Source organism: Choloepus didactylus, chromosome 7, assembly GCF_015220235.1.
Source record: "Choloepus didactylus isolate mChoDid1 chromosome 7, mChoDid1.pri, whole genome shotgun sequence".
Lineage (NCBI taxonomy): Eukaryota > Metazoa > Chordata > Mammalia > Pilosa > Megalonychidae > Choloepus > Choloepus didactylus.
In genome coordinates, this window is record NC_051313.1 from 152846630 (window position 1) to 152872499 (window position 25870).

A 25870-nucleotide genomic window follows, 5' to 3' on the forward strand; every position below is an offset into this window, starting at 1 on the left:
CACTCAATTATCAGCTGTGCGTGGATGAGTCACAAATTCCAGCAGAGGAATGTGGAAAGCAGAATGGTAGGTTTTCTTCTTGAACACTCTGCCTTGTGTTTTTAATCCCTCCACACTCCCTACTTGCGTCCCACCAATTTTTTTCCTTGTGGTTCCTAAGAGGAGCATATTTTTTTGACTTGTTCAAAAACCAGATTTTCTACATAAAATACCAAAAAAAAAAAATGTAAAACATAAATACCACTGATGGCTGTTGAGTCAGGCTGCTCTGTGCTGAGGGCTGGCTTTGCTTCTTGAAGATGGACGTCATTGTTAGTGGCCGGGTCATGGGGACCCCAGGCATGGACCTCCTGCATTTGCTCTCAGGACTCACTGTTCCTTCTTTCTAGGGACATCCAGTCACAATTGGTCTCCCAGGATCTCTTTGTTCTTCCCAGGCTGATTGTTTCTAATACTTTAAAGGCTGCAATTTGAAAAGGCAATGTCAGGCTTTGGGGCTGCTGTTTCACATTTCCCAATGCTTTCCTTTGACAGCTAAGCTCAATTTTCTAACCATTGAGTCCTCTCCCTTCAATGCCCATTTTCAGATAGTCTTCCTTATTTGGGACTTTTGACCTGTACCTGGACCTTTCCAAGCCTCAGCGGAATTGATGATATACCACAAGCAAGGGGCTCAACTTTGTGTCCAGGGACAGATTTCCACCTTGCAAATCTTTCCCAAATTGGCCCCTTGTGGACTAGGGATCCTGTGGCCTGGGAATGGATGTGTGGTCACTCTGAATCCCCCATGCTGTCCCCGTTCAGGGTCCTGACCCAGGGTGGGGAAGGCTCTGGGCAGTGAGCATCCTGCAAGAAGGATGAGTGGTCTTTGCCCTTTTGTTTACAAGCACTGAGTCCTCTGCAGATTCTGGAAGAGCCGTCTACAAGAGGAACCCTAGAAGAGGAAGGCAGCTCAGTGCCAAAGCAATGCTGTGAGAATGCATTACTGAATAAGGGATGTGGACAACCCCTCAGGGGACGCTCTCTAAATGGACACTGTGTTCTCTTCCAATTGTCATTTGCCTAATCTATCTGCTAAGCATGGCTAAGAATACAGGTTAAAGAATTTTCTCATAGGGCTTAGAAGTATATTTAAAATTTCTAATCACTCTTAAATTGCTCTAGTTCAAGAGTATAGAGCATGTTCCATTTGTTCTAGATGGTTCAGGGTCAGAAACTCGAAAGCTGAGCCTTGCCATCTCTTTCTCCAACTTCTCTTCTGCTTATCACCGGGACTGGCTCTGCATATCATTTCCTAAACTGACCTTAGAGAAATACACAGTAAAATCACCCCTCTCCCTCTAAAAACAATGCATGATAGAATTTTAGAGCTGAAAAGGATGTGAGAGTCACTCCATAAAACCGGTCAAGTTGGAATACAGGTTCGAGTGAGGAAATACTGCACACACATTAAATAACCTGCAAATTTAAGTATTGCTATAAATTCACAACTTAGGGGATGCTTACAGGATTTTACTGATGACATGACTTTGCTGTCCTATGGAATAATTCTGCCACCCTAGACGGTGCTTCTGGTGGTTCTGTCCTGGAAGGACCCCCAGGTTGGTGGGCTGACCTTACATATAGCATTTCATAACTTTTTCGTGGCTAGGTTTTCTCAACTCCGGGCCACAATCCTTTGGCATTGTGGGTCATGACTCAAAATTAAAAACAAAGCTTTAATTTCCTTTCCCACTGAGGCCAGAAGTTCAGAGAAAACAAGGCAGGCAGACAGTTCCCTGGCAGCACTTCTCCAACCTCGCCCAGAGCTCCTTCCACAAAGCCTGTTGAAATGCACACTTTAACCATCAAAACTGCATTTTCCAATTGTGGGGAGCCACACCCCATTTTCCCATCAGAACAAGGCCAGCCTTTCATTCCCAACCAAGAGCTTGAAGGAGACATTGCTCTCTTTGTCTGCATGGGTGAAGGTCTGGGTGTAAAGAAATGTTTCAAATTAAGGCACCTGGACTTGCCGTTTTTGGAAAGAGAACTTACGGTATTCCGTGAATCCCATTCTCTTTGCAAATGAACAAATGAGGACTGTAACCCTAAGTCTGTGGCCTCCATGAGACGGGGGGTTTGGTATGAAGCCGGCGAGGCAGGCGAAGGGCTGGGTTCCCAGCTTCCGGATGCTTTGGGGATTTGGGCTTTGTTTCCGATAGAGCAAAATTATTGCCCAAGATTCTGGTTTCCCAGGTAGAAACGATAGTTTCTGTGCAAAGGTCACTCCAGAGGTCCTGGCCCCACCTCTCCTTTCACTACTGCTTACTGCTTTCAACCGTGGGGGGACTGTCAGCTCCTTGTGTTTTCTAGAAACCAGACTTATGCTCTTAAACATCTCCCAGGGGGGTCTGGGCCACCGCCTGTATTAGCTGTGAGGTGACATGGCTTGGTGGGTTGACAAAGGGCCTGGGAACTCGGGGGTTGTGAGTTTTATAGCCCCGGCTTGACTCCTTCGGATCTGGTAAGGGCCTCAGTTCCCACACCTCCAACAGGTGGGCTGGAGGACAGAAACATCAGCCCCAGGGGCCCCAGGGTTCTCCATGATATCTTATGTTGGTGGGTGGTCACCACTGTGACACTACAGAGCAGTCCCAGGGCCTTAAACTGGCTCTGTCCTAAGTAAATGGTTAGGGTTTGTGTTGAGATAAAACACACTGATGGGATCAAGAGGAAGGGAACTCAGGCAGAGTTCTTAGCCAGGGACCACGATTTAAGGTGTTTGGAGGCTGAGTTATTTTGCCCTGCATTCTCCAGAGTATTTCCACAACAAAGGTATTACTGCATCTTTTTTTACAGATGAGAAAACCAAATCCAGGTGGCTCAGTACAGTGATAAGCACACACTGCTGGTAAAAGTAGGGATTTGGCTCCAGGTTTGGAGGATTCGAAAGCCCCCACATTTTCTACAACAGGAACTGCCTTTCTAGGTCCAGCAAAGATGTTTTCTGGACCAAAAAATCTGAGCCCATCATCTGCTGAAAAGCACATCATTTGTAGTTGAGACTGCCCCAGAAAATCTAGGCTGTAGTCCCTGCAGCTATGGGCAAAGGATAAGCACTGGATCATTTGCCAAGGCTGTTCATCATGATGCCAGGTCCCTGTGTTTGCAGGAAGACCTGGGTGCATCCTGCTGAGAATGGACTATGTGAGGGCAGCAGGACGTGCCAACAGGGAAATAGTATGATTTCCTTTCCAGTACTATTCAAAGTCACCTTTTCCCGTTCCAGACCATGAAGTCTGGACCAGATTTGAGGATGGATGAGAATGGAGAGTAGGACTTAGTTAGCCCAAGTTTGCTTTACTTTGGTTTGCTCTTAAGGAGAAAATAAGGACTTAAAATCATATAAAGGAGAGAAGGAGGCAGGTGGGTGACTACAGCTCTCCACTGCCTCCTACAAGCCTCACAGCCCTGTGCCCAAAGTTCAGTGGTCTTGGCAGACTGCACGGTGTGAGCTGCCAGCTGGGAGAACACTGAACTGTGCTCTCCCTGTCTTTTCTGTTTTCAGCTACATGAGCACCCAGCAGCAACAGTCATGACCATAGAGGATAGTGCCTCTGCTCCTCAGCCTCATGTGAGTGGTTTTTTTTTCAATTCAGTTTTATTGAAATATATTCACATATCATACAGTCATCCACAGTGTACAATCAACTGTTCACAGTACCATCGTATAGTTGTGCATTCATCAGCACAATCAAATTTTGAACACTTTCCTTACTCTAAGAAAAAAAAAAGAATAAAAATGAAAGTCAAAAAGAACACCCAAAACATTCCATCCCCCATTCTACCCTATTTTTCATTTAGCTTTTGTCCCCACTTTTCTACTTATCTGTTCTTATGCTGGATAAAGGGAGTGTGAGCCACCAGTTTTCACAATCACATGGTCACACCATGTAAGCTACATAGTTATACAATCGCCTTCAAGAATCAAAGCTACTGGGTTCCAGTTTGTCAGTTTCAGGTATTTCCTTCTAGCTATTCCAATACACTTAAAACTAAAGAGGGATATCTACATAGCACATAAGAATGCCCTCCAGAGTGCCCTCTCAACTCCATTTGAAATCTCTCAGCCACTGAAACTTTATTTTGTTTCATTTTGGTCAAGAAGATTTTCTCAATCTCAGGATGCCAGGTCCAAGCTCATCCCCAGGAGTCATGTCCCACATTGCTAGGGAGATTTACAGCCCTGGGAGTCAAGCCCCAAGTAGTGGGGAGGGCAGTGAGATCACCTGCCGAGTGGGCTTAGAGAAAGACCACATCTGAGCAACAGAGAGGTTCTCTGGGGGAAACTTTTAAGCACAATTATAAGGTAGGTTTAGCCTCTCCTTTGCAGTAACAAATCCCATAAGGGCAAGCCCCAAGACTGAAGGCTTGGCTCACTAACTTGATAGTCCTCAGTGTTTGTGAGAATATCAGTAGTAATCCAAGTGGGGAAGAAAAACATTTCCACATTTTCCCCCAGTTCCTCAGGGGGGCCATGCAAATACATTTTTATTCTCTGCTCAAATTACTTTGGGATGTGTCGCTATTTCACACTAACTTATACAAACCTACCAGATCTCATTTCCTATTCAAAGTTCCATGTAATTATGGTGTTTGAATAAACTGACCATACAAGTAAAATTATTTGGTGTGCTGCAGAAGTTATATATCCTGCACCAAATAAACATCTCTTCCCTTGGTCTCACACAGAAGTCAAAGTTTTAAGAAATAGTCAGCAAAGTCCTTTACCTTTGGCATTATTTGCCATAGTACTAACCAGATCTGCTTCATTCATATCTCTAATTAAAGTCTGGACTCTTTTTCAGCTTTTTTAACAGTTGCTGTATGAGGTAATACTGACATTTATAGCTGCTGAGCTCTAGCTCTGAGTCTCAGGTATCACACAGATACCCAAAGTTCCAGAGACCAGCCAGGTTATACACAAAGAGCTCAGCATCTCAGAATTTGGAGATAGCCATTACAATTCAGGAATAGATGTGACTGTTGTAAGCTTACAATCCAGGCACCATTACAATAAGCATTCCCCTGATAAGCTGTGCTCTAAGATTCAGTTCTCAGAGTTTACACATTATAGTTAGTCCATTTTAGTGAGGCATTATAGTGTTTGTCTTCTCATTTCTGGCATACTTCATTCAAAATGCTGTACTCAAGATCTATTCACCTAGTTGCATGTTTCACAGCTTCATTCCTTCTTGGAGCTGCTGAATATTCTATTGTATGCACAGCCCACAGTATGTGAGTGGTTTTTGAGGCTTCAGCTGTGCTAGTACTGGGCTTGCTTTCCATTCTTGAGGCCTGCATGGGGGTCCTGGGATTTGTCTGCTGATGTCCACTGAGGGGCTTCCTTGACACACCTCAAGGACACCTGATTTTCACCTGGCAGCCTGCAGGATGGATGCATTCTGCAGATGTGTTCTGTCTGATTCACATGGTGTTTCCAAACATTTTGAGTCAATATTTTTAAAAATCAGGAATTAAAAAAATTAAAACCTGGATTTCTAGCTTCTCTCCCAGAAGACAGATCTGGCAAGGTTGTGCCTGCATCCCACCTGACAGTGAGGTGGGAAGACCCATAACCTAACGAGAGGTTTTAACTCATCTAGAGAAATTTTGTGTCACTCAGACTGGGGCTGGATGTGCTGCAGCAGCTGGCTATGCTCACCTTGACTTCTCTGCGGAGATGGATCTGCCAGTTTATTTGAATCTAATTCCCAGTAATCATCTGCATCATTCAACAATATACCTTGCTTTGATTCTTTGCTCACTAAGCAAACTTCTGATCACAACCCAGCACCATGTAGAATAAAAGAGGGCATACAAAAATCAGTAAATTGATATTTACCTGTGGTGGCCTCAACTAGGTAAACTGTATCTTCTGAAACTCTTCAGCCCCCTACTTCACTGTTCCTTCTCTGCAACATCTACAGCTGGGCTTAGTGGTGTAAAACAACCATTTTATTATGCTGACAGGTCCGTGGATCAGGGCTGGGGTTGGCTTTGATGGTTGGGGCTGGCACCTTGGCTAGGCTAACTGATGTCTGGGCTCAGCTGGTTCTCTCCGTGTTGTCACATGTATCAGAACTTCATTCCTTTTTATGGCTGAATAATATTCCATTGTGTATATACATCATATTTTGTTTACCCATTTCATTGGTTGATGGACACTTGGGTTGCTTCCATCTTTTGGCAATTGTGAATAATACTGCTATGAGCATCAGGGTGAAAATATCTGTTTAAGTCTCTGCTTTCAAATCTTTGGGGTATATACCTAGCATGGGATTGCCAGATCATATGGTAGTTCTATACTTAGCTTTCTGAGGAACTGCCAAACCACTTTCACAGTGGTTGCACCATTGTACATTCCCACCTGCAATGAATGAGTGTTCCTATTTCTCCATATCTTCTCCAACCCTTGTAATTTTTTGTTTTTGTAATACTAGTCATTCCAGAGGGTGTAAAATGGTATCTCATTGCAGTTTTGATTTGCTTTTTCCTAATGGCTGATGATGTTGTGCACCTTTTCATGTGCTTTTTGGCTACTTGTATGTCTTCTTGAAGAAATGTGTTTACAAATCTTTTACCGATTTTTAAATTGCATTGTTTTTTGTTGTTTTTGAGTTGGAGGATTTCTTTGTATTTTCTGAATATTAAACCCTTATTGGATGTGTGGCTTCCAAATGCTTTCTTCCATTGTGTAGTCTGCTGTTTTATTTTCATGGTAAAGTCTTTTGATGCAAACAAGTTTTAAATTTTTGATGCAGTCCCATTTCTATACATTCTTTTCTTTTCTTACTTGTGCTTTGGATGTAAAGTCTTTGAAATTATTGTCTAACACAAGGTCCTGAAGATGCTTCCTTACGTTTTTCTCTAGAAGTTTTATAGTTCTGGCTCTTATATTTAGATCTTTGATCCATTCTGAGTTGATTTATATGTATGGTGTGAGGTAGGGGTCCACCTTCATTCTTTTGCATATGGAGATCCAATTTTCCCAGCACCATTTGTTGAAGACACTACTCTTTCCCAATTGAGTGGTTTTTGCCCCCTTGTCAAAAATGCATTGGCCATAAATGTGAGAGTTGATATCTGAACACTCAATTCATTTCACTTGTTCTAGATGTTTGTCCTTGTGCCAATACCTGCTGTTTGATTACTGTTGCTTTGTAATAAGTGTTAAGATTGGGAAGTGTGAGTCCTCTAACTTCATTTTTCTTTTTCAAGGTGGCTTTGGCTATTCAGGGACCTTTATCTTCCATATAAATTTGATGGTTGGCTTTCCCATTTCTGCAAAGAAGGCTTTTGAAATTTTGATTGGGATTGGTTTGTATCCCTAAATCACTTTGGATAGAATTGACATATTAAAAATATTTAGTTTTCCACCATTAAATGGAATATCCCTCCATTTATTTAGGTCTTTTTTGATTTCTTTTAGCAATGTTTTGTAGTTTTCTGTGTACAAGTCCTTTACATCTGTAATGTTCTTTTAATCCATTTCTATGGGTGCAGAACTATTGTGAGTAACTTTTGATTAGGTTATTTCAACTAAATGTGAACTGCCTCATTCAGGATAGGTCTTAATCTTTTCACTGGAATCCTTTGTGTGAGGATAAAAGATAGAAAAATCTTAGAGAGCTCAGAGAAGCCCCAGAGAAGCTGAGAGATGAAATTAAGAGAAGCTCATAGAGGAAAGCCCCAGAGAAGCTAAGGAAGGACCCACAGAAGCTCAGAGAGGAGGCCACTGGAACCAGAAGCTGAAAGCAATGTAACCCTGGAGTAAAGGACAAACAGATAGCAGCCATATGCCTCTCCTTGTGACAGAGGAATCCCAGATGCCAGCAGCCTGTCTTCAGAGTCCAGGTATCATCCTGTTGATGCCTTGAGTTGGACATTTTCATGGCCTAAGAACTCTAAATTGTAAGTTTCTAAATCCCCATTGTAAAAGTCAACCCACTTCTGGAGTATTGCATTCCAGCTGCTTTACTGAAACAACACCCTTGGTTAGATTTATTTGTAGATACTTGATTCTTTTAGTTGCTGTTGTAAATGGGTTGTTTTTCTTGATCGCTTCCTCTGATTGTTCATTACTAGTGTATGGAAACACTACTGACTTTTTAGTGTAGATCTTGTACCCCACCACTTTGCTGAATTCATTTATTAGCTCTAGGAGCTTTGTTGTGGATTTTTCAGGATTTTCTATAAATAGATTCATGTCATCTGCAAATAGGGAAAGTTTTACTACTTCCTTTCCAATCTGAATGCCTTTTATTTCTTTTTCTTCACTAATTGCTCTAGCTAGAACTTCTGGTACAATGCTCATTAACCAGAAGGTGTCAATGGGCATCCTTGTCTTGTACTTGATTTTAGAGGGAAAGCTTTCAGTCTTTCACTATCGAGTATGATGTTAGCTGTGGTTTTTCCATCTATACCCTATATCACATTGAGGAAATCACCTTCTATTCCTAGATTTATAAGTGTTTTTATCAAGAAGTGTCTGGATTTTGTCAAATGCCTTTTCTGCATTAAATGAGATGATCATGTGTTTTTTTTTTCATTCTGTTAATATGATGTATTACATGAATTGCTTTTCTTATGTTGAGCCACCTTGTATACTTGGGATAAATTCTACTTGATCATGGTATACAATTATTTTTTTTTAATTACTTTATTTATCAAAAAAAGTCAAAAAAAAAAAAAATAAAGCAAAGCAATGGGAAAAACAAATATCCTGAAATAACTTCATTCCTTCCAATATACTTCTATCATGCCAAAAGAAAATTAACAAACCATAGTCCCACCTGAGCATTCCCATATCATTAAGATCACTCTCAATATCTTGTCTGTTCTTATTAGATTATCATTCCCCCTTCCCTAGTTGCTATCTCTAGGTCCCCTATATTCTACAATATAAGACACTTATTTTACATTCTTTTAATGTGTATATGTATAATTCTTTTAATGTGCTGTTAGATTCAGTTTGCTAATATATTGTTGAGGAGTTTGACATCTATATTCATAAGAGATATTGATCTGTAATTTTCATTTTTTGTGGTATCTTTGGCTTTGGTATTAGGGTAATGCTGGCTTCATAAGAATGAACTGGGGAGTGTTTCAATATTTGGAAGAGTTTGAGAAGGAATGTTGTTAATTCTTCTTGGAATGTATGGAAAATTCCCTTGTGAAGCCTTCTGGTCCTGGGCTTTTCTTTGTTGGGATGTTTTTTGATTACTGATTCAATCTCTTTGCTAGTTATTGGTTTGTTGAGAGCTATTTTTTCCTGAGTCAGTGTAGGTAGTTTGTGTGTTTCTAGGAATTTGCCCATTTCATCTAGGTTATCTAATTTATTGGCCTACAGGTGTTCATAGTATCCTCTTATAGTCCTTTTTACTTCTGTGGGGTTGGTAGTAATAGCCTCCTTTTAATTTCTAGTTTTAGTTTTTGTGTCCTCTCTCTTTTTCCTTCCTCAGTCTAGCTAAAGTTTTGTCAATTTTATTGATCTTTTCAAAGAACCAAACTTTTGGTTTTCTTGATTCTCTGTACTGTTTTTAAATTATCTATTTCATTTATCTCCACTCTAATATTTGTTTTTTCCTTCCTTCTGCTAATTTTGGGTTTATTTTGTTCTTTTTCCTTCTAGATCCTCCAGTTTTGAGGGAAGGTCTATGATTTTAAATTGTTTTTTCTTTTTTAATGTAAGCATTTAGAGCTATAAAGTTCCCTCTCAGAATGCTTTTTATGCATTCCTTGAGTTTTGGTGTATTGTATATTTATTTTAATTTGCTTCAAGATATTTCCTAATTTTCCTTGTGAGTTCCTCTTTAATCTGTTGTTTGAGGACATTGTTTAATTTCCATTTACTAGTGAATTTTCTATTTCTCCCTCTGTTGTTAATTTCTAGCTTCATTCCATTGTGGTCAGAGAAGATACATTGTATGATTTTAACATTTTTAAGTTTATTGAGACTTGTTTCTGACCTAAGATATGGTCTATCCTGGAGAATGATCCATGTACACTTGAGAAGAATGTGTATTCTGTTGCTGTTGGGTGATGTGTTCTATATAGCTAGTTGGTTTAGAATATCCTTCAAGTCTTCTTTTTCTTTATTGATTTTCTGTCTAGATGTTCTGTCCATTATGGAAAGTGGAGTGTTAAAGTCCCCTAGTATTAATGTAGAATTTTATATTTCTCCCTTTAAATCTGTCAGTATTTGCTTCATATACTTTGGGGCTCTACAATTGGGTACAAATACATTAACTGCATATATATATATACACACATACATACACACACACACACACATAGTGTGTGTGTGCATGTGTGTAGCAACCCCAGCTTTCTTTTGGTTTCTACTTGCATAGTATATTTTTTCCACCTTTTCACTTTCAGTGTACTTAATGTCATTGATTTTAAGGTGCATCTCTTATAAACAGCATATATTTGGGTCATGTTTTTTTATATAAATCTCTGACATTTGACTGTAAAGTTTAATCCATTTACATTTAAAGTAACTACTGATTATGCAGAAGTTTTTACTGCCATTTTGCTGTTTAGTCTTTGTAAGTCTTATACCTTTTTTGGACCTCAAATCTTCCATGAATGCCTACTTTAATATTTATTTGATTTTTTTTTGTATTGTACCATATTGCATCTCTGGACATATTTTTCATATATTTTCCTTGTTGTTACCATGGGGTTAAAATTTAACATCCTAAATATATAACAATCATATTTGATTTGATACCAACTTGACTTCAATAGCATATACAAATGGTATTGCTATACCCCTCCATTCCCCAACCATTTTTTTGCACTTGTTACAAATTATATCTTTACCTACTGTATGTCAAAAAACCATTGATTTATCATTACTTTTTGGGCATTTGCATTTTAGCACGTTTAGGAAATGAGAAGTGGTGTTACATACCAAAAAAATACAATACAATAGTACTGGCATTGATAATTACCCAAATGGTTGCCTTTACTGGAGGTCTTTATTTCATTATACTGCTTTGAACTGCTGTCTAGAGTCCTTTCCTTTTATTCCGAAGAACTCCCTTTATCATTGCTTTTAAGGCAGGTTTTGTGGTGCTGAACTCTCTCAGCTTTTATTTATCTGGGGATGTATTTATCTCTCCCTCATTTTTTTTTTCATTTCGTTTTAAAAATTCATTTTATTGACATATAGTCACATACCATGCAGTCATGCAACACAAATCGTACATTTGATTGTTCACAGTACCATTACATAGTTGTGCATCCATCTCCAAAATCAATCCCTGACACCTTCATTACCACACACACAAAAATAACAATAATAATAATTAAAATGAAAAAGAACAATTAAAGTAAAAAAGAACACTGGGTGCCTTTGTTTGTTTGTTTGTTTTGCTTCCCCCATTTTTCTACTCATCAATCCATAAACTAGACAAAGGGGAGTGTGGTTCATATGGGTTCCCTAATCACATTGTCACCCCTCATAAGCTACATTTTTATACAATCATCTTCAGGATTCATGGGTTCTGGGTTGTAGTTTGATAGTTTCAGGTATTCACTGCTAGCTCCTCAAATTCACTAGAACCTAAAAAGGGTTGTCTATGTTGTGCATAAGAGTGCCCACCAGAGTGATCTCTCAGCTCCTTTTGGAATATCTCTGCCACTGTAGCTTATTTCATTTCCTTTCACATTCCCCTTTTGGTCAAGAAAATGCTCTCCATCCCACAATGTTGGGTCTACATTCCTCCCCAGGAGTCATATTCCCCATTGCCAGGAAGATTCACTCCCCTGGGTGTCTGATCCCATGTAGGGGGGAGGGCAGTGATAGCTAGAGAGAGAGGGCCACATCTGTCTCTCCCTCATTTTTGAGACAAAGTTTTACCAGATATAAAATTCTTGTCCAGTGATGGTTTTCTCTCAGTACTCTAAGTATTTCAACCCATTGCCTTCTTGCCTCCATGGTTTATGATGAAAGATCAGCAGTTAATCTAATTAGGACTCCCTTGTACATAATACCTTGCTTTTCTCTTGTAGCTTTCAGAACTTTCTCTTTGTCCTTTTTATTCAACAGTTTGATCAGTATGTGGGAGGGCATATTTCTCTTCAAGATTATACACTTTAGTGTTCTCTGGGCTTCTTGGATGTGCATACTCATATCTCTTACTAAGTTTGGAATGTTTTCTGTCATTGTTTCTTTGAATATTCCTTCTGCCTCCTTTTCTCTTTCTTCTCCTTCTGGGAGTTCCTTAATGAGTATATTGGTATGTTTTGGTGTCCCACAAATCTCTTAGGCCATTTTCACCTTTATAATTCTTTTCTCTTTCTGCTCCTCAGCCTGACTCATTTCAATTTTCTTGTCTTTGAGTTCACTGATTCTTTCTTCTGCCAGCTGCAGAAGAAGCTGGCAGAAACTTCTGCTGCTGAAACCTGGGAATTTTTTTCAATTATTGTGGTCTTCATCTCCAGTCAATTCTTTTGGTTCCTATTTAAAATTTTTATCTCTTTATTGAGCTTCTCATATTGTTCATTCATTGTCTCCCTGATATCCTTTAGCTCTTTCTCTGTATTTTTCTTCATCTCCTTGAGCATATTGGAGATAATTTTTTAAAAGTCTTTGTCCAGTATGTCCACAGTCTGGTCTTCTTTGTTGATGTGTTGTGGATCTTTATCCTTTCCTTTGGATGGGCTATGTTCCGGTTTGCTAATGCTGCCTTTTTGCAAAACACCAGAAATGGATCAGCTTTTATAAAGGGGGTTTATTTGGTTACAAAGTTATAGTCTTAATGCCATAAAGTGTCCAAGGCAAGGGGGTAACTTCGCTGAAGGATGGCCATTGGTGTGCAGAAAACCTCTGTTAGCTTGGAAGGCTCATGGCTGGTGTCTGCTTGCTCCCAGGTTACATTTCAAAATGGCATTCTCCAAAATGTTGCTCTTGGGGAGTTTTGCCCTCTCTTACTTAGCTGCCACTCTTCTTCAAAATGTCACTCTCAGTTGCTCTCAGCTCTCTGTGTGTTCTTCCAAGTGTCCCTCACGGCTGTAGTAGCTTGCTCCTTCTGTCTGAGCTTATATAGTGCTCTAGTAAACTAATCAAGGCCCATGCTGAATGGGCAGGGCCACACCTCCATGGAAATTATCCAGAGTTATCACCTACAGTTGGGTGGGTCACATCTCCATGGAAACACTCAATCAAAGAAGTACAATCTAATCAACACTAATACATCTGCCCACACAAGATTGCATCAAAGATAATGGCATTTTGGGGGACATAGTACATTCAAACTGGCACAGGCTATCATTCCCTGTTTCTTTTTCTTGTAATCCAGTTAGTGACATGACAGAGATTTTCTTGAGCATCAGGAGCTAGCTAAATCAAGCAAACCTAAGCAAAAAAAAATACCTTTCACCATCTTTGCAAATTAACATTGCTTTGGATGGTGCTCTCCTTCAGATTTCAGTCCTCCTATGAGGAAGTTCAGCCCGAGGTGAATGCAAAGTGCTGGGTCCTCCCTGCCTTTTCTGGAATTGTGTCTTGCCTAGGTTTGTACTTGCTAGTGGACTTAGAAGTTCCCTCAATTCACAGGAGTTTGAATGCCCTCTTTACTTCCCACGAAACAAACCTTCTCCCTCTCAACCGCAGGACTTAGAAGAGGTAAGCCTTTGCCCCAGGTCACCTACCTCAGTTGTTTCTTACACTGCTTTCATTGTCTCAAGCTGCTTTTGCCTGGAGGGCAAATTCTGGGCAGGGGTGAGGGCACGCTGGAGAGGAGTTTCCCAAGTCAGTCCTTCCCAGCTGGAAGAAAGCCAGGGACTCACAGAGGGGGTTTCAGAGCAGCCCTGCAGAGGGGATAAGAGAGGAGTCAGGAAGGGTGCCAGAAGCTTCTTCCATGATTCCCCAAAGCTGTGCTTTCTTTGCTTGGCACCTGTGCAGCAAATGCAACCCTTCAGCTGTCCTCCACAGCTCTGAGGAAGTTGCCATCCTTAAGTCTCCTCCACCGCCTTTGTCTGGGGCCGGTTAGAACAACGGCCACCCTCAGAGCTGGGCCCCCAGTGATCCAAAAGCAGTGATCAATAACTGGACTGCACCCTGCACCCTCCCCCCTGCACCCAGTTCTTGAGGAACTAGGTTTTTATGTTCCTTTCTGGCACCAGCAAGTGGCACTAGTGGCAGTGACTCGGGGTGGGCAATGGTAACTATTGTGTGCAGAGAGAGCAATTTCCTGGTGTTTACTGCACTTCACCAGCTCTTCCTGCTGCTCTTCCCCGGATGCTGCACAGTGTTCTACTGGATGCTGGGGTTTCAAAATAGTTGAATTGGACAGTTCATGTCTGTTTAATAGTTGTTCTGGTAGAGGGATTGATCTCTGGAGTTTCCTACTCCACCATCTTCATACAATTCTCCCTCCCTTCACCCTTTTGCATTCAATTTCTTGAATATTCTTTCTTAAAAATTATTATGCTTAAAAGAAGATGCACACATAATCCATTTCTGGAATAGTGGTGTGAGGGCACCTTGAACTTGTGCTCCAGCCAACACCCATAATTGGTGAAAATTACCTTTAAAAATTTTAAAATTCACACCATAACCTGTTTCCCCCAACAGCTCAGCATGATGGAAGATATACTCAATGTGGGAGTGCCCTAGAAGACACGGCTGCTTCTCCCACTGGCTCTCAGTTAAGGACCACAGTATCTCCCCATGAAAGGCAGATCACCGGCATTTCTCATCTCCTCCCGTTCTGTTGTGGAGGCTAAATTCTAGGTGAGAGGAGTGTCTCTCCTCCTAGGCTCCCAGCCACAGATCAGAAAGTCTACTCCAGGCAATGCAGTCCAAGAAAATTGGGTCCCCAATTGCTTGCTTGTAGGATGGAGATTCTATGCTAGGAGAGGCAAGCCGAGAAGATCAAAGGCCACTCCCACCCCAGGGGTCTGCTATAAAGCAGGGTGTCACTGTGAGAGGGTGGGCTCAGCTCCAGAACGGTGGCTCAGAGATTTTTCCCAGGAGGAGAGAAGGCCATAATAATAAAGGGCTCCAAATCTCTCCCCAAATGAACTATCTTTATTGAGAACAGAGTGTGGGGAAGTTCAAGTCTAAGATTGCACTTGGAGAATTCGGTGGTAATTAAGAAGAGTCTGGTAGCTCCACGGGAGTTACAAGCTAAATAGTAGGCTAGCTGCCTTACCAGAGAGATAGCTAAGAATCACCTGGAGTGTGAACAAATCTCAAAGATGAGCTTCAACACCTGCGGCTGCAAAAGGGCCCAAATTTAATTGAATCAGACTGTGGAACATTTTATGCTTTGTCAAAATCAACGGAGAAATCAGCCAGCAATTAGTGGAGCCTAACAGTTGGGTATGTATCAACAGAGGCTCATAGACACAGTGGTCAGGGAAATAGAAAGTGAAAGCGAGCCCAGCTGAAACCACTGTCATCCCTGGGGGTCTTTGCATGCCCTGGGCTATGCCTTCTAAGGAGGGACATCAGAGGCATTATAAATGTGTTCATATAAAGGAAATCATGCTTAAGAAAGTAATGTAAGGTATGATGGTAATATCTCTGCAATTAGAGAATATCAATAAAAAGATATAAATGATTAAAAGTATCCACATGGGGCAGAGGTCTGGGTTCCGGCATCCGCTCGGACCCGCCTGGCGAGATGGAGCCGAGCAGCGGGGCCGCCGGGTCCGCCATGAGCGCAGCTGCGGGGCGCATCCCCGGCTCGCTCGCCTCTGTGGCCGCCGCCGCCGACAGGAGGAGCCGCAGCGACCCCACCTGCGCCTCGACTTTTACGTAGGACAGCGTGCGCCTTAAGATCCTGACGAAACGGTGCACAATGCTCAAGGAATGTTTAGAAATGACCTGTGGGGGCGAGCTGTGGGAATCACGCAGTCATCGGGACGCAGGCTCCCGGACGTCCACCACCACCCGCCCCCGGCTGACGGTGACAACTACGCGGCCGACAGGGTCTGGTTGCTCCGGGAGGGCTGCGGCACCATCTGCGCTGTGGTGACGTGGCTGCTGGTTCTCTCTGCAGACTTCGTGGTGACCCGTGTCATGATGCTGTCTTCCAAAGACTTTTGGCATTCTGTAGCAGCGGAGTCACTTTTAACTGCTTGGCTGTCCTCGCTCTTGTCTTCTCACCCGAGAAGGATGCTCACTGACCCTGGGCAGTACTCAAAGGAAATGCTACCAAAGAATACCTGGAGGTTCTGCAGCTGAAACCCGGCAAAGTGATCTGCAAGTGCCCAAAGTGGTGCTGCATCAAGCCCAAGCTTGCAGTATTTGCTCACCACTGCAGTATTTGCAAAAGATGTATTCAGAAGATGGATTATTACTGCCCATGGGTGAACAATTATGTGGGAGAAAAGAATCAGAGGTGTTTTTGTATGCTCTTTAGTATGTACATAGCTGTGTCTTCAGTCTATGCTCTAATTCTCTGGGGCTTTCAGTTTATTTACTGTGTCCTGGGGCAGTGGACTGAATGCAGTGATTTTTCACCACCAATATCTGTAATCCTATTGATCTTCCTGTGCCTTGGGGGTCTTCTGTTTCTCACTTTCACTGCAGTTATGTTTGGCACCCAAATCCACTCAATAAGCAACGATGAAACTGAGATTGAGAGACTGAAAAGCGAGAAGCCAATGTGGGAGTGGAGGCTGTGCTGGGAAGGGATGGTGTCTGCAACCCCAACTCAGAAAGGAGGCCGGGAGTTCTCCATTTGAGGCTCCTCTCATCGTGTTGGAACTTTCTGACAAACTTTATTTATTTGGGATCTGAAAGGATATCAATGGCTCATCTGTGGCCAATAGGGAAAACTGAACCTACTCAAACCAATTTCTTGCAGCAAGTAGAAATTTATCTATTTGGAGTCATAGATGGTAGATTTTCCAAAATAATAACTGGATGATGCTCTAATCAGTTTTCACTTGGACAACCAACAAAAGGTGTGTGGCCACACAAAGAAGCCAAATGCCATTATCTTCCTGCACAGTTAGGATTTTTGCTAAGAATATTTTGCATTTTATAAGAAGATATTTGGGATATCACATGGGTTATTAAAATCCTGTGTGCTAAGCTGCATTTTTCAATCATGAAGAAAAAAATCAATTTGTGAACAAGAATTCTTAGACTAGTGTTTCAGGGAGTTCCTGTTTATCTGTGACTCTGTAGTGCTCCCCTTGATTGCCAAAGGGGTGTTTACTTAGAAGTACATTTTTGTCTTGATTAGCTCTTATACTTATTTTGCACTGTAGTTGCAAAAGATCTGGGTACTGAACAGCACAGCGGGTTCCAGGTACACTCCCCAGTGCCTCCAGAGGGGTGTCCCTTGACCCTTTCAGCAAATCTCATGTGCATGCACGTGTGTTTTTAAATTGGCATGTTGTTTAGATGATTGTGATGGTTGGGTTCATGTGTCAACTTGGCTAGGTGACCCGGCTGTCTGGTTGGGCGGGCACTGGCCTGATGGTTGCTGTGAGGATATTTGAGGCTGGTTAATAAACCAATGGGCTAGTTTGTTGGCTCATCAGTCAATTGACTGCAGCTGACTGATGACTCATCAGGGGTGTTCCTTCCACAATGAGAGAATGCAATTGGCTGGATTTGGTCTGGGTGATCAGTTGAAGGCTTATAAACCGGACAGTTAGAGAACCTTCACTTCTTCTTCAGCTGCCCAGTGAAGGATTTCCTGGTGAGCTCGTCGAAGTTGCCAGTTCGTTTCCTGAGGAGTTCATCGAGCATGTTCGTCGAAAATCCCAGTTCATTTCCTGAGGAGTTTGTTGAAGTTGCCGGTTCGTTTCCCGAGGAGTTCATCGGACATCTTCCTTGGAGTTGACAGTTTGTTGACAGCTCTGCAGAATTTGGACTCGTGCATACCCAAAGTTGCGTGAGTCACTTTTACAATTTGATAATCAGAGACATCTCTCATTGATTCTGTTTGCCAAGAGAACCCAAACTAATACAGATGATAGAACATTTAATGGCTGTGTACAGCAAACAAGCCGTTTTTTAGAAACCAAAGTTTCAGGGATGAAGAGAGAGCCACTACAGAATCCTCCTCCAGTGGGGTTTACATGAATATATTGCATACTGGAGAACATCTTGATCCAAAGAACTGATTCCCACATGGTCCTCTGTTGCCCTCCTGTTTTAATTTCATTTTTAAATCTTGGTGCGCAAGGACCTTGACACTAATTTGTTGTTGTTCCAGCCAAGTGTGTAAGTGCAGACAGAATCCGGAATCTCACTGCAGCACACCCAGCAGGGACACACAAGAGAAAACTAGGTGTTTGCCTTTTGGGGTCACTGAGATGTTGTGGGGACTGTGGACAGCAAGCCCTGTAGTGGAGCTGAGTCTTCACGCCTCGATGACAGGTGACAGTGGGAAACAGTTTATGAAAACACTGAAGCAGAGAGGAATATTCTGAAAGGCAACAGCTGGCTTGATTTTTGGATTTCATTTCTGTCTGTTTCTCTACCCATGCCCCAGGTGATAAAACAGGAATGAATCTTGGTGCAGAGCTTAAAATTATGCCAGAAAGTAAACAGCTCCTGTCTTTGGGGACTTGCCTTAATCTTGCCTGGTTTGTATATTTTTTGCCAGATGCGTCAAGAAACAATCCAAAACAGATTCTAAAGGTCTTCATTTCATTTCACCTCTCACACTAAGAAAAGCTAGTGTTTCCCTCCCAGTCATTATGCCTTCCTGTTTATCTGTGAACTTTTTTTAAAAATTAATCTGTACCCTAAACTCATCAGGGCTTATACCACTGTTAATGCAAAATTGCAAAGGAACCTACTTGATAAACCATCAGTAGCCAAGTGAACAAGACCATGTGACATTTGAAAATGGAATCAGTCACTTTAGAACTGTGTGAGCTAGGAGAGCATGAACCATGTCACAGCCCGAGGAACAAACACATATTGTGGATGAGCCAGGAGACACGCGCCTCCAGAGTTTGTTTTGCATATTCATTTGCACAGCTGTTATTTGGGTTGGACATGTGTGTTGAGCTTCAATATGAGGCATTTAATATGTATATCCTGTTTATCAGTAAAATATTGAAGTGGTTAAAAATATCTATATGATAAATTCGGAATTCACAAATGTAATAACTGAAATGAAAAATTCACTACAGGAGTTCAACAGTAGATTTGAACTGGCAGAAAGAAGAATCAGCAAACTTAAAGATAGATTGATATAGGTTATGCAATCTGAAGAACAGAGAGGCAAAATATGAAGAAAAATAAACAGAGCTTCAGAGAAATGTGGAACACCATAAAGCACACAAACATATGTGTAATGGGAGTGCCAGGAGATAAAGGAACTGGGAAAATATTCAATGAAATAATGGCTGAAAACCCCCCAAATTTAATGAAAAACATTAATTTATGTACTCCAAAAGCCTAACATGTAGGGTACATGCAAAAATATCCACACCAGAAACATTCTATTAAAAATGTTGAACACCAAAAGAATAAACTGACTCCTCATCAGAAAAAATGGAGGACAGAAGCAGTCAGGTGACATATTCAAAGTGCTGAGAGAACAAAAGTCAACCAAGAATCTTATATCTAACAAAGCTGTCTTTCAAAAGAGAAGGAAAAATAAAAATATTCCCAGATTAATAAAAACTTAGAGATTTCATTTCTAGCAGATCCACTTCACAAGAAATACTAAGGGAAGTTCTTCAGTCTGGGAGTAATTGACTCCATATGAAAATTTGAATTCACATGGAAAAGCAAAAAACACTGATAAAGATAATTATTTAATGATAAAAGACAGTGGAAATGCAATTTATTTTATGGATTTAAAAGGAAATTGTATAAAATTATATATATATATAATTGTATTGGTGATCCTATAACATGTAGAAATGTAACATACTTGACAAAAACAGTACAAAGGATGTGAGTGGGAGCAAGGCAGTATTAGGGTAAGGAAATGACACCAGATAGTAACTGGAATCCACAAGAACAAATGAAGAGAACCAGAAATGTAAAAGAGAAGTTTAATATAAGAAACTCTATAAATATAAACTTGCTTATTTTCTTCTCTGAGCCCACTGGAATTAAGTTAGCATAAATCTAAAGTATATTCTGATAAGTTAAGATCTATATGTTAAGCCCTAGAGAAACTGCTAAGAAACTAACTCAAAACAAACAAACAAACAAACAAAAGCAATGAAAAAATCACTAAAGGAAATAAAATGCTACTCTGGAAAATATTTACTTAATGCAAAAGAAAGCAGTAAAGGAGGAAGAGAGGAAACAAAAATACATGAAATAAATAGAAAACAGAAAGTAAGAGAGCAGATGTAAATCCAACTATTCTAATAATCACGTTAAATGTGAATAAACAATCCAATTTAAAAGGCAGAGATTGTTAGACTGTATAAACTGCCTGTATATACTGAGTACAGGAGACATCCTTTAGATTCAAAGATACAAATAGGATAAAAGTAAAAGGATGGAAAAATACATACCATGCAAACAGCAACCATAAGACAGCAAGAGTGGCTATACTAATATCAGACAAAATAGACTTTAAAAATATATTACTAAAGAAGGACATTTTATATTGATAAAAGGTCAATCCATCAGCAAGATACAATAATTATAAACATATATGAGATGCACCTAATTAAAGAGCTCCAAAATGCATGAAGCAAAAACTGACAGAATTGATGGGATAAATAGACAATTCAACAATAATAGTTGAAGACTTCAATGTCCTGCTTTCAATAATGGATAGAGTAACTAGGCAGAAGATCAAAAAGGAAACAGAAGATTTGAACAATGCTATAAACCAGCTAGACCTAACAGAGATCTACAGAATACTCCACCCAACAACAGCAGAATACACATTTTTCTCAAGTGAACATCTTCGGGATAGAAATATGTTGGGCCATAAAACAAGTATGAATAAATTTAGAGGGATTGAAATCATACAAATTATGTTCTCTGACTACAATGACATGATGTTAGAAATCAATTACAGAAGAAGGTTGGGGCAATTCACAAATATGTGGAAAGTAGACAACATACTCCTAAGTAGCCATAGGCCAACTATAAATCTCCATAGGTCAAGGGAATTAGAGATGAATGAAACCAAAGATACAACATTACTGAAACTTATGGGCTGCAACTGTGCAACTAAATCAGTGTTTAAGGAAAGTTACAAGTTGTAAATGTCTACATTAAAAAGAAGAGTTCAAATAGGCAACATAACTTCCACCTTAAGACACTGGAAAAAGAAGAGCAAACTAAACATAAAATTATCAGAAAGAAGGAAAGAATAAAATTAGGGAGGAAATTAATGAAATAGAGAAGAGAAAAACGATAGGGAAAATCAACAAAACTTAAAGTTCTTTCTTTGCAAAGATCAACAAAATTGACAAACTTTTAATCAGACCGAACAAGAAAAAGAGAGAAGATGCAAATTACTAAAATCAGGAAGGAAAGAGAGGACAAAATCCCAGGCCTGGATGGCTTCACTGGTAAATTCGATACCAAATATTTAAAGCAGAATATGAATTCTTAACAAATTCTTGAAAGAAATAGAGGGAACACTTTGCAACTCATCCTATCAGGTTGGTATTATCCTGACAGGAAAACCAGACAAAGACTTCACAAAAAAACAAAACTGCAATCCAGTATCTCTTATGAATGTAGATGAAAAATTCTCAACAAAATACTAGCAAACCAAATCCAGAAACATATAAAAGGGTTATACACCATGAAAAGTGGGATTTTCCTCAGGAATGCAATCTTGGTTTAATATCCAAAAATCTATTAATGAAATACACCCTATCAATGGAATGAAGGACAAAAAACACATGATCATTTCAATAGATGCAGAAAAGGCATTTGTCAAAATCCAACAGCCCTTTATGATAAAAACACTCTACAAACTAAGAATAGAAGGGAACCTCCTTGTGCCAGTTTGAATGTATTGTGTTCCCCAAAATGCCATTATCTTTGATGCAATAATGGTGGACAGACCAGACGTATTAGTGTTGATTAGATTGTAATCTTTGAGTGTTTCCATGGAGATGTGACCCACCCAACTGTAGGTGGTAACTCTGATTGGATAATTTCCATGAAGGTGTGGCCCTGCCCATTCAGAATGGGCCTTGATTAGTTTACTGAAGCACTATATAAGCTCAAACAGAAGGAGCAAGCTTGCTAGAGCCAAGAGGGACACTGAAGAATGCACAGGAGCTGAAAGAGGAGCTGCCAATGAGAGAGTTTAAAGACAGCTGTTGAAAGCAGACTTTTGCTACAGAGAACCTAGGAGACGACAGATACCGCAAGAACAACTGAGAGTGACATTTTGAAGAGCAGCTGAAGAGGAACATCCTGGGAGAAAGCCATTTTGAAACTAGAACTCTGGAGCAGACACCAGCCATGTGCCTTCCCAACTAACAGAGGTTTTCTGGACGCCATTGGCCATCCTCCAGTGAAGGTACCTGATTGTTGATGCCTTACCTTGGACACTTTATGGCCTTAAGACTGTAACTGTGTAACCAAATAAACCCCCTTCATAGAAGCTGATCCATTTCTGGTATTTTGTATCCAGGCGGCATTAGCAGACTAGAACACTCCTCAACCTGATGAAATGCATCTACAAAACCTATAGCTAACATCATACTTAATGGCAAAAGACTGGATGCTTTCGCTCTAAAATTGGGAACAGGCCAAAGATGTCCTCTCTTGCCATTTGTATTCAAGATTATACTGGAGGTTCTATCCAGGGCAATTAGGAAGGAAAAAGAAATAAAAGGGATTCATGTTGGAAAGGAAGAAGTGAAAGTATGTCTATTTGCGGATTACATATTCTTAAATATAGAAAATTCCAGCACACAGCTAATGATTAGTAGGAAAGCCAACCTTGCATTTGGGCCTCCTCTCATTTCCCATGCACTATTGGGCCAGTCCATGCAACTGCTCAAAGCGCTGATGGTTTCTTTTTACCCCAGTCCCACGGTTTCTCTTTCACATGTTTGACCCTCAGCCTGTGCCTGGAGCTGGCTGATGCTTCCAGGAAAGAAATCATTGGCTCACCTAGAAAGGGCTTCTTTGCTTTTTGGAATTTAGTTTTTAAGTCCTTGCTGCTTCTAAAACTCTCCAATGTCTTTAAACATATGATCACTGTAATTTATCTAGCTTTTCAAATTTCAACAGAAATTATGAAATGTTTTTTCATGTTTATGAAATTATTATGACCTACCTATTACGACTTACTATATCACACCCAAATGGTACTTTTACCCCATGTTCAAATGCTATTTTAAAAATTTTTAAATGCAATTTTATTGAGATATAATCACATAGCATACAACGATCCAAAGTGCACAATCATTTACTCATGGCATTGCCATACAGTTGTGCATTCAATGCCACAATCAAACCCAAGACATCTTCATCATCCAAAAAACAAAATAAGGATTAAAATTAAAAAGAACATCCAAAACATCCCATTCCTCTCATCCTCCCCACTGTTCATTCATCTTTTTTTAAATATACAGTTTGAGATATATTCACACACCCTATAGTCATCCACAGTGTACAATCAGTTATTCACAGCACCATCATACATTTGTCCATTCATCACCAGAATCAATTTTTGAACCAATTCCTTACTCCAAAATAAAAATAAAAGCAAAAAACAACACCTAAATCTTTCCATCCCCTCCATCCCACCCTGTTCTTCATCTAACTTTTGTCCCCATTTTCCCACTCATCCATCCATACACTGGACAAAGGGAGTGCGAGCCACAAGGTCTTCACAATCACAGAGTCACACCATGCATGCTACACAGTTATACAGTCATCTTCAAGAATCAAGGTCACTGGGTTGCAGTTTGACAGCTACAGGTATTTCCCTCTAGCCATTCCAACACAACAAAAACTAAAAAGTGATATCTATATATCACATAAGAATACCTTCCAGAGTGATCTCTTGACTCCGTTTGAAACCTCCCAGATGATGGAACCCCATTTTGTTTCATCTCTCTTACTCCTTTTGGTCAAGAAGATCCTTTCAATCTCACAGTGTTGGGTCCAGGCTCTTCTCCAGGAGTTGTTTCTTGCATTGCTGGGGGATTCAAATGCTATTTTTAAAATTTCAGTTCTCTTAGTTTTTCTCTGTACATTGTTTGAACATAAGGAGCTACTTGATAGAGATGACTGTATATCACACAGGGATCCTAGATTTGGAGTTGGAGTGAGTGAATTTATCTCATATAGGCATAAACATTTTAATGCATGGCAAGAGGAGCATGTACAGGTATTGGGAATTAAAAGGCTTGGACTATAGATGATACTGCTGATTTTCTCCTCAGGATTCATTTCCTGCTTCTTTCCTCTTAATAGGACTTTTAATTCATTCAGGTATGCACCTCCCCACATGCAACCATGTGCCTCGGGGAGAACTAATTTTATCCTCAGCTCTAGGGAGTGGAGCTAACTGGTTAAGAATAATCTTGTTCTCTTGCCAATGATTTGGTTAGGGAGGAAATAGGTGGTTCCATGGTTTGGGATGGATGGATCCCTGATACTGCATTTGCACATGGGAGGTTCACATCTGGAAATGTTTGGAAATGGCAAAATTATGAGGTCTTCCAATCTAGTTTCCTAAGTAGAGTCAGAATTAATATTTTTATTCTCTGACAGCATCAGTATCAAATCCTTTATGCAGTTCAGTGATCCTGATGTTGGCTTCTGACATGTGGCATAATGTGCTTCAGGCAGCCTTTTAGGGGCAAAGTGTATCTGTACTCTAACCCATAATTCACACGAGATTACATAAGGTCTCATGGTGATGTGGGGCCTTGGATCTCTTTACAACTTATGGTGCTATAAATCAGAGTGCTGTGGTTGGCCTGGCCCTTCAGTTTCATCTGCGGTAACAATTGAAGCTCTGTCCTCCGAGCTGAACTGGATGCACAGCTGAAGTCAACCCGGGGAGTGATTGCTTTTCTCTGGCATTATATCTTCATTTCCCCTTGTAATTCATCTGAAGAGGAATTTCTGTGGCTTAAGCCAAAGAATAGCAATGCATTCATATTTATAAATGCTGTTGAATACTTTTGTATCTTTAATAATCGGATCCTAGTGATGTTTTGGTTTTATGCCCAACTTAATATTTTATTTCATTTCTTTCTTCAACAAATATTGATTGAGCACTTAATATTTTCAGCCACTGGGATAAGCCTTAAGACTCTTCCCACTTCCTAGAGGAACACTGACGTGAGCATAAGGTCATGCTCAATGTTGTCCATTGCAGTTTGTAGTAGCAAAGGGGAGGAACCAACACAATTATCCCTCATTAAGAAAATGGCTAAATAAATTGTAATTTACTCATGCAATGGAATACTACACAGCAATAAAAATAAAGAAAAGAAAGTTACATATTATATCATAGATTTATCAGTTAAAAAAAAAGCAAGTAGCTAAAATGCTACATTTACGTGAATTTTAAAGATTCCATATATGCAATAGTATATATTGGTTAGGAGTACATACATTACATGAAGTAAATGTGCAAAAACATGCTTTAAGGTGGATATTTCTTCCAGAGAAGAAGGGGTGAAGGAAAGTGGGGGTAAAGCTTTACCTGGGTGAGTAATGTTATTTATTTTTCTAAAGAAAAGGATGAAGTCAATTAGACAAAATATTAATACTTGTTTAATTTCAGTGGTGGTGGGTATATAGGTGCCAGATTATATTTTTCTATACTTTCAATGAATTGTTTCATAATTAAAACAATGTTTAAATGAAAACATGGAGGCATTGCCACTAAGTAGCTCACAGTTCAGTGAGAAAGAGAAAAAAAGC

General features: G+C 40.2%; 1 pseudogene; it reads left to right on the plus strand.

Annotated features, from left to right (window-relative positions):
- The first annotated feature begins 15874 nt into the window (after positions 1-15874).
- On the plus strand, positions 15875-16752 carry LOC119540858 (annotated as a pseudogene).
- Positions 16753-25870: the final 9118 nt, after the last annotated feature.